This window comes from Aegilops tauschii, chromosome 7, assembly GCF_002575655.3.
Source record: "Aegilops tauschii subsp. strangulata cultivar AL8/78 chromosome 7, Aet v6.0, whole genome shotgun sequence".
NCBI classification, from domain to species: Eukaryota; Viridiplantae; Streptophyta; class Magnoliopsida; order Poales; family Poaceae; genus Aegilops; species Aegilops tauschii.
In genome coordinates this window covers 630,253,560-630,264,168 of record NC_053041.3, presented here as the reverse complement: position 1 = coordinate 630,264,168, position 10,609 = coordinate 630,253,560, and the positions used below count along the sequence as shown (strand labels likewise).

General features: G+C 47.5%; 1 pseudogene; it reads left to right on the top strand.

The window, feature by feature from the left end:
* Positions 1-461: 461 nt before the first annotated feature.
* The window catches only part of LOC109786629 (RNA pseudouridine synthase 2, chloroplastic-like), an 86,030-nt pseudogene continuing 75,882 nt past the window's right edge, over positions 462-10,609 (top strand).

Below are 10,609 nucleotides of genomic sequence, written 5' to 3'. Positions count from 1 at the left end.
TTTCTGCAATTAGCGTAGTATGTGCTAGTTTGACTGAATATCAGTATGCGTTTATTTGTGTCAATGCCATGCTAGTGATTTACTCGTGGATTAATTTAATCGAGAAATTGCCTATTTACTCATCAATCCAAAAACCTATTATGTGTAGGAATTTTTTGGCAAGTGGCTTTGCCGCTGCACTGAAACCGGATAAGTTTACCAGTACATACTTTAAGCGTTGGCAGACTAAGACCACGTTATGGCTCACGGCTATGAACGTGTTCTGGGTCACCGGTGTCTCCACGGGAACGATTGGTCCTGAACAGGAGAAGGCGTTCAAGGAGGCTACCGTTGTGTTTCTCGGAGCAGTTCTTAGTGTGATCGGAGATAAACTGGTCGACGCATATTTACATGTGCATGTCGCCAAGGACTTGTGGGAGGCGCTCGAATCTAAGTTCGGGGCAGCCGATGCCGGGAGCGAGATGTATATTATAGAGCAGTTCCACGATTACAAGATGGTTGAAAACCGTCCTGTATTGGAGCAGGCTCATGAGATAATATGCATTGTTAAGGAGCTTGAAATTCATAAGTGCGAGTTACCGGGCAAGTTTGTCGCGGGCTGCATAATCGCTAAGCTCCCTAATTCCTGGAGGAACTTTGCCACCACTCTAAAACATCAGAGGCGTGAATTCTCTATGGAGGATGTCATTGGCCATCTGAATGTTGAGCAGAATTCAAGGGCAAAGGACTCGCACGGAAAAGGGGCCGAAGGGACTTCTGTCGCCAACATGGTGAACCAGAAGAACTTCAACTCCCACAAGCCCAAGGGAAAGAACGGTGTCCAACACAATACCGACTTTAAGAAGAAGGGTAAGAAGACCTTCAAGAAGAACAAGAAGGACGAGGGCTGCTTTACTTGTGGTTCGGTTGAACATTGGGCCAACAAGTGCCCAAACAAATACAAGAAGTCAGGACATGGCTCCAAGTCCGTCAACATGATTGTGGACAACAATGAGAATGGTGCACCTGGGTATGGTAATTTATTTACTTTTTTTCAGTGTTTCAGCCCACCAATTGGTGGGTGGACACAGGTGCAGGTGTACATGTGTGTGCTGACATGTCATTGTTCACTTCTTACCAGGTCACAGGCCACGTGTCCGCATTGATGGGGAATGGCGCGAGTGCTTCTGTTCATGGTGTTGGCACGGTCGATCTGAAGTTTACTTCGGGAAGGATCGTGCAGCTGAAGAACGTGCAGCATGTCCCCTCCATCAAGAAGAACCTCGTTAGTGGCTCCCTTCTATGTAGAGAAGGGTTTAAGTTGGTTTTCGAGTCTAATAAATTAGTTGTTACGAAATATGGACTCTTTGTTGGAAAAGGTTATGAGAGCGGAGGGATGTTCCGCCTTTCCTCGCAGATTTTTGTAATAAAGTCGTGAACCATGTGTTGGAAATATGCCCTAGAGGCAATAACAAAATGGTTATTATTATATTTCTTTGTTCATGATAATTGTCTATTGTTCATGCTATAATTGTGTTATCCGGAAATCGTAATACATGTGTGAATACATAGACCACAACATGTCCCTAGTAAGCCTCTAGTTGACTAGCTCGTTGATCAACAGATAGTCATGGTTTCCTGACTATGGACATTGGATGTCATTGATAACGGGATCACATCATTAGGAGAATGATGTGATGGACAAGACCCAATCCTAAGCATAGCGCAAAGATCGTGTAGTTCGTTTGCTAGAGCTTTCCAATTGTCAAGTGCCATTTCCTTAGACCATGAGATTGTGCAACTCCCGGATACCGTAGGAGTGCTTTGGGTGTGCCAAACGTCACAACGTAACTGGGTGGCTATAAAGGTGCATTACGGGTATCTCCGAAAGTGTCTGTTGGGTTGGCACGAATCGAGACTGGGATTTGTCACTCCGTTTGACGGAGAGGTATCTTTGGGCCCACTCGGTAATGCATCATCATAATGAGCTCAAAGTGACCAAGTGGTTGGTCACGGGATCATGCATTACGGTACGAGTAAAGTGACTTGCCGGTAACGAGATTGAACGAGGTATTGGGATACCGACGATCGAATCTCGGGCAAGTAACGCACCGATTGACAAAGGGAATTGTATACGGGATTGATTGAATCCTCGACATCGTGGTTCATCCGATGAGATCATTGTGGAAAAGCCAACATGGGTATCCAGATCCCGCTGTTGGTTATTGACCGGAGAGTCGTCTCGGTCATGTCTGCGTGTCTCCCGAACCCGTAGGGTCTACACACTTAAGGTTCGGTGACGCTAGGGTTGTAGAGATATTAGTATGCGGTAACCCGAAAGTTGTTCGGAGTCTCGGATGAGATCCCGGACGTCACGAGGAGTTTCGGAATGGTCCAGAGGTGAAGAATTATATATAGGAAGTCCAGTTTCGGCCACCGGGAAAGTTTTGGGGGTTACCGGTATTGTACCGGGACCACCGGAAGGGTCCCGTGGGTCCACCGGGTGGGGCCACCTATCCCGGAGGGCCCCATGGGCTGAAGTGGGAGGGGAACCAGCCCCTGGTGGGCTGGTGCGCCCCCCTTGGGCCTGCCCCTGCGCCTAGGGTTGGAAACCCTAGGGGTGGGGGCGCCCCCCACTTGGCTTGGGGGGGGGGGGGGGGAAGCCACCCCTTGGCCGCCGCCCCCTGGAGATCAGATCTCCCAGGGCCGGCGTCCCCCCCAGGAGGCCTATATATAGGAGGGGGGAGGGAGGGCAGCAGTACCCTAGCCCCTGGCGCCTCCCTCTCCCTCCCGTGACACCTCTCCCTCCCGCTTGCGCTTGGCGAAGCCCTGCCGGGATCCCCGCTACTTCCACCACCACGCCGTCGTGCTGCTGGATCTCCATCAACCTCTCCTTCCCCCTTGCTGGATCAAGAAGGAGGAGATGTCGCTGCTCCGTACGTGTGTTGAACGCGGAGGTGCCGTCCGTTCGGCGCTCGGTCATCGGTGGTTTGGATCACGACGAGTACGACTCCAGCAACCTCGTTCTCTTGAACGCTTCCGCTCGCGATCTACAAGGGTATGTTGATGCACTCCTTCCCTCTCGTTGCTAGTAAACTCCATAGATGGATCTTGGTGATGCATAGAAAATTTTAAATTTCTGCAACGATCCCCAACAGTGGCATCATGAGCCAGGCCTATGCGTAGTTTCTATGCACGAGTAGAACACAAACTTGTTGTGGGCGTAGATGTTGTCAATTTTCTTGCCACTACTAGTCTTATCTTGTTTCGATGGCATTGTGGGATGAAGCGGCCCGGACCGACCTTACACGTACGCTTACGTGAGACAGGTTCCACCGACTGACATGCACTAGTTGCATAAGGTGGCTAGCGGGTGTCTGTCTCTCCCACTTTAGTCGGAACGGATTCGATGAAAAGGGTCCTTATGAAGGGTAAATAGAAATTGGCATATCACGTTGTGGTTTTACGTAGGTAAGAAACGTTCTTGCTAGAAACCTATAGAAGCCACGTAAAAACATGCAACAACAATTAGAGGACGTCTAACTTGTTTTTGCAGCATATGCCTTGTGATGTGATATGGCCAAAAGGATGTGATGAATGAAATATATGTGATGTATGAGATTGATCATGTTCTTGTAATAGGAATCACGACTTGCATGTCGATGAGTATGACAACCGGCAGGAGCCATAGGAGTTGTCTTTAATTTTGTATGACCTGCGTGTCATTGAATAACACCATGTAAATTACTTTACTTTATTGCTAAACACGTTAGCCATAGAAGTAGAAGTAATCGTTGGCGTGATAACTTCATGAAGACACGATGATGGAGATCATGGTGTCATGCCGGTGACGAAGATGATCATGGCGCCCTGAAGATGGAGATCAAAGGAGCAAAATGATATTGGCCATATCATGTCACTATTTGATTGCATGTGATGTTTATCATGTTTTACATCTTATTTGCTTAGAACGACGGTAGCTTAAATAAGATGATCCCTCGCAATAATTTCAAGAAAGTGTTCCCCCCTAACTGTGCACCGTTGCGAAGGTTCGTTGTTTCGAAGCACCACGTGATGATCGGGTGTGATAGATTCTAACGTTCGCATACAACGGGTGTTGACGAGCCTAGCATGTACAGACATGGCCTCGGAACACACGCAATACACTTAGGTTGACTTGACGAGCCTAGCATGTACAGACATGGCCTCGGAACACGGAAGACCGAAAGGCCGAGCATGAGTCGTATAGAAGATACAATCAACATGAAGATGTTCACCGATGTTGACTAGTCCGTCTCACGTGATGATCGGACACGGCCTAGTTAACTCGGATCATGTTTCACTTAGATGACTAGAGGGATGTCTATCTGAGTGGGAGTTCATTGAATAATTTGATTAGATGAACTTAATTATCATGAACTTAGTCTAAAATCTTTACAATATGTCTTGTAGATCAAATGGCCCACATTGCCCTCAACTTCAACGTGTTCCTAGAGAAAACCAAGCTGAAAGATGATGGCAGCAACTATACGGACTGGGTCCGGAACCTGAGGATCATCCTCATAGCTGCCAAGAAAGATTATGTCCTAGAAGCACCGCTAGGTGATGCACCCATCCCAGAGAACCAAGACGTTATGAACGCTTGGCAATCACGTGCTGATGATTACTCCCTCGTTCAGTGCGGCATGCTTTACAGCTTAGAACCGGGGCTCCAAAAGCGTTTTGAGCAACACGGAGCATATGAGATGTTCGAAGAGCTAAAAATGGTTTTACAAGCTCATGCCCGGTCGAGAGATATGAAGTCTCCGACAAGTTCTTCAGTTGTAAGATGGAGGAAAACAGTTCTGTCAGTGAGCACATACTCAGATGTCTGGGTTACACAATCGCTTGACTCAGCTGGGAGTTAATCTCCCGGATGACGCGGTCATTGGCAGAATCCTTCAGTCGCTTCCACCAAGCTACAAGAGCTTTGTGATGAACTTCAATATGCAGGGGATGGAAAAGACCATTCCTGAGGTATATTCAATGCTGAAATCAGCGGAGGTAGAGATCAAAAAGGAACATCAAGTGTTGATGGTGAATAAAACCACTAAGTTCAAGAAAGGCAAGGGTAAGAAGAACTTCAAGAAGGACGACAAGGGAGTTGCCGCGCCCGGTAAGCCAGTTACCGGGAAGAAGCTAAGGAATGGACCCAAGCCTGAGACTGAGTGCTTTTATTGCAAGGGAAGTGGTCACTGGAAGCGGAACTGCCCCAAATACTTAGCGGACAAGAAGGCCGGCAACACCAAAGGTATATGTGATATACATGTAATTGATGTGTACCTTACCAGTACTCGTAGTAGCTCCTGGGTATTTGATACCGGTGCGGTTGCTCATATTTGTAACTCAAAACAGGAGCTGCGGAATAAACGGAGACTGGCGAAGGACGAGGTGACGATGTGCGTCAGGAATGGTTCCAAGGTCGATGTGATCGCCGTCGGCACGCTACCTCTGCATTTACCTACGGGATTAGTTTTAAACCTCAATAATTGTTATTTAGTGCCAGCTTTGAGCATGAACATTGTATCAGGGTCTCGTTTAATGCGAGATCGCTACTCATTTAAATCCGAGAATAATGGTTGTTCTATTTATATGAGAGATATGTTTTATGGTCATGCCCCGCTGGTCAATGGTTTATTCTTAATGAATCTCGAACGTGATGTTACACATATTCATAGTGTGAATACCAAAAGATGTAAAGTTGATAACGATAGTCCCACATACTTGTGGCACTGCCGCCTTGGTCACATTGGTGTCAAGCGCATGAAGAAGCTCCATGCAGATGGACTTTTGGAGTCTCTTGATTACGAATCATTTGACACGTGCGAACCATGCCTCATGGGTAAGATGACCAAGACTCCGTTCTCCGGAACAATGGAGCGAGCAACCAACTTATTGGAAATCATACATACCGATGTGTGCGGTCCAATGAGTGTTGAGGCTCGCGGTGGCTATCGTTATGTTCTCACTCTCACTGATGACTTAAGTAGATATGGGTATGTCTACCTAATGAAACACAAGTCTGAGACCTTTGAAAAGTTCAAGGAATTTTAGAGTGAGGTTGAGAATCAACGTGACAGGAAAATAAAGTTCTTACGATCAGATCGTGGAGGGGAATATTTGAGTCACGAATTTGGCACACACTTAAGGAAATGTGGAATAGTTTCACAACTCACGCCGCCTGGAACACCTCAGCGAAATGGTGTGTCTGAACGTCGTAATCGCACTCTATTGGATAAGGTGCGATCTATGATGTCTCTTACCGATCTACCGCTCTCATTTTGGGGCTATGCTTTAGAGACTGCCGCATTCACTTTAAATAGGGCTCCGTCGAAATCCGTTGAGACGACACCGTATGAATTATGGTTTGGGAAGAAACCTAAGCTGTCGTTTCTAAAAGTTTGGGGATGCGATGCTTATGTCAAGAAACTTCAACCTGAAAAGCTCGAACCCAAGTCGGAGAAATGCGTCTTCATAGGACACCCTAAGGAAACCATTGGGTATACCTTCTACCTCAGATCCGAAGGCAAGATCTTTGTTGCCAAGAACGGGTCCTTTATGGAGAAAGAGTTTCTCTCGAAGGAAGTAAGTGGGCGGAAAGTGGAACTTGATGAGGTGATAGTCACCCCTTCCGAACCGGAAAGTAGCACAGCGCGGGAAGATGTTCCTGTGGTGCCTACACCAACTGGGGAGGAAGTTAATGATGATGATCATGAAGCTTCGGATCAAGTTACTACTGAACTTCGTAGGTCCACAAGGACACGTTCCGCACCAGAGTGGTACAGCAACCCTGTCCTGGAAATCATGTTGTTAGACAACGGTGAACCTTCGAACTATGAAGAAGCAATGGCGGGCCCAGATTCCAACAAATGGCTTGAAGCCATGCAATCCGAGATAGGATCCATGTATGAAAATGAAGTATGGACTTTGACTGACTTGCCCGATGATCGGCGAGCCATAGAAAATAAATGGATCTTTAAGAAGAAGACAGACGCGGATGGTAATGTGACCATCTATAAGGCTCGACTTGTCGCTAAGGGTTATCGACAAGTTCAAGGGGTTGACTACGATGAGACTTTCTCCCCCGTAGCGAAGCTGAAGTCCGTCCGAATCATGTTAGCAATTGCCGCATTCTATGATTATGATATATGGCAAATGGACGTCAAAACGACATTCCTTAATGGCTTTCTTAAGGAAGAATTGTATATGATGCAGCCGGAAGGTTTTGTCGATCCTAAGAATGCTAACAAGGTATGCAAGCTCCAGCGCTCCATCTATGGGCTGGTGCAAGCATCTCGGAGTTGGAACATTCGATTTGATGAGATGATCAAAGCGTTTGGGTTTACACAGACTTATGGAGAAGCCTGTGTTTACAAGAAAGTGAGTGGGAGCTTTGTAGCATTTCTCATATTATAGTGGATGACATACTATTGATGGGAAATGATATAGAATTCTTGGAAAGTATAAAGGCCTACTTGAATAAGTGTTTTTCAATGAAGGACCTTGGAGAAGCTGCTTATATATTAGGAATCAAGATCTATAGAGATAGATCAAGACGCCTCATTGGTCTTTCACAGAGTACGTACCTTGACAAGATATTGAAGAAGTTCAATATGGATCAGTCCAAGAAGGGGTTCTTGCCTGTATTCCAAGGTGTGCAATTGAGCACGGCTCAATGCCCGACCACGGCAGAAGATAGAGAAAAGATGAGTGTCATCCCCTTTGCCTCGGCCATAGGGTCTATTATGTATGCCATGCTGTGTACCAGACCTGATGTAAACCTTGCCGTAAGTTTGGTAGGAAGGTACCAAAGTAATCCCGGCATGGAACACTGGACAGCGGTCAAGAATATCCTGAAGTACCTGAAGAGGACTAAGGATATGTTTCTCGTTTATGGAGGTGACGAAGAGCTCGTCGTAAAGGGTTACGTCGACGCTAGCTTCGACACAGATCTGGATGACTCTAAGTCACAAACCGGATACGTGTATATTTTGAATGGAGGGGCAGTAAGCTGGTGCAGTTGCAAGCAAAGCGTCGTGGCGGGATCTACATGTGAAGCGGAATACATGGCGGCCTCAGAGGCAGCACAAGAAGCAATCTGGATAAAGGAGTTCATTACCGACCTAGGGGTGATTCCCAATGCGTCGGGCCCGATGACTCTCTTCTGTGACAACACTGGAGCTATTGCCCTTGCCAAGGAGCCCAGGTTTCACAGGAAGACCAGGCATATCAAGCGTCGCTTCAACTCCATTCGGGAAAGTGTTCAAAATGGAGACATAGATATTTGTAAAGTACATACGGACCTGAATGTAGCAGATCTGTTGACTAAACCTCTCCCTAGAGCAAAACATGATCAACACCAGGACGCAATGGGTGTTCGATTCATCACAATGTAACTAGATTATTGACTCTAGTGCAAGTGGGAGACTGTTGAAAATATGCCCTAGAGGCAATAATAAAATGGTTATTATTATATTTCTTTGTTCATGGTAATTGTCTATTGTTCATGCTCTAATTGTATTATCCGGAAATCGTAGTACATGTGTGAATACATAGACCACAACGTGTCCCTAGTAAGCCTCTAGTTGACTAGCTCGTTGATCAACAGATAGTCATGGTTTCCTGACTATGGACATTGGATGTCATTGATAACGGGATCACATCATTAGGAGAATGATGTGATGGACAAGACCCAATCCTAAGCATAGCGCAAAGATCATGTAGTTCGTTTGCTAGAGCTTTTCCAATTGTCAAGTGTCATTTCCTTAGACCATGAGATTGTGCAACTCCTGGATACCGTAGGAGTGCTTTGGGTGTGCCAAACGTCACAACGTAACTGGGTGGCTATAAAGGTGCATTACGGGTATCTCCGAAAGTGTCTGTTGGGTTGGCACGAATCGAGACTGGGATTTGTCACTCCGTTTGACGGAGAGGTATCTCTGGGCCCACTCGGTAATGCATCATCATAATGAGCTCAAAGTGACCAAGTGGTTGGTCACGGGATCATGCATTACGGTACGAGTAAAGTGACTTGCCGGTAACGAGATTGAACGAGGTATTGGGATACCGACGATCGAATCTCGGGCAAGTAACGTACCGATTGACAAAGGGAATTGTATACGGGATTGATTGAATCCTCGACATCGTGGTTCATCCGATGAGATCATCGTGGAACATGTGGGAGCCAACATGGGTATCCAGATCCCGCTGTTGGTTATTGACCGGAGAGTCGCCTCGGTCATGTCTGCGTGTCTCCCGAACCCGTAGGGTCTACACACTTAAGGTTCGGTGACGCTAGGGTTGTAGAGATATTAGTATGCGGTAACCCGAAAGTTGTTCGGAGTCCCGGATGAGATCCCGGACGTCACGAGGAGTTCCGGTATGGTCCGGAGGTGAAGAATTATATATAGGAAGTCCAGTTTCGGCCACCGGGAAAGTTTCGGGGGTTACCGGTATTGTACCGGGACCACCGGAAGGGTCCCGAGGGTCCACTGGGTGGGGCCACCTATCCCGGAGGGCCCCATGGGCTGAAGTGGGAGGGGAACGAGCCCCTGGTGGGCTGGTGCGCCCCCCTTGGGCCTGCCCCTGCGCCTAGGGTTGGAAACCCTAGGGGTGGGGGCGCCCCCCACTTGGCTTGGGGGGGGGGGGGAAGCCACCCCTTGGCCGCCGCCCCCTGGAGATCAGATCTCCCAGGGCCGGCGCCCCCCAGGAGGCCTATATATAGGAGGGGGGAGGGAGGGCAGCAGTACCCTAGCCCCTGGCGCCTCCCTCTCCCTCCCGTGACACCTCTCCCTCCCGTTTGCGCTTGACGAAGCCCTGCCGGGATCCCCGCTACTTCCACCACCACGCCGTCGTGCTGCTGGATCTCCATCAACCTCTCCTTCCCCCTTGCTGGATCAAGAAGGAGGAGACGTCGCTGCTCCGTACGTGTGTTGAACGCGGAGGTGCCGTCCGTTCGGCGCTCGGTCATCGGTGATTTGGATCACGACGAGTACGACTCCATCAACCTCGTTCTCTTGAACGCTTGCGCTCGCGATCTACAAGGGTATGTAGATGCACTCCTTCCCTCTCGTTGCTAGTAAACTCCATAGATGGATCTTGGTGATGCGTAGAAAATTTTAAATTTCTGCAACGATCCCCAACACCATGTTCATTCGAATGTTAATGAATCTGAAGTTTGGCATTCACGTCTTTGTCACATTAGTTTCGGTGTTATGACGTGGCTAGCCAAGTTGGATTTAATCCCGAGTTTTACTTTAGCCAAAGGTTCTAAGTGCCTTACATGTGTGCAAGCTAAGCAACCTCGCAAGCCTCACAAGGCCGTGGAGGAGAGACACTTGGCACCATTAGAACTCATACATTCTGATCTTTGTGAGATGAATGGTGTGTTGACTAAAGGTGGAAAGAAATACTTCATGACATTGATAGATGATTCCACTAGATATTGCTATGTGTATCTGTTAAATACTAAAGATGAGGCTCTACACTACTTTAAAATCTATAAGGCAGAAGTTGAGAATCAACTTGAAAAGAAAATTAAACGAGTCCGGTCAGATCGTGGTGGGAGTACTTCTCGAGTGAGTTTGATTCC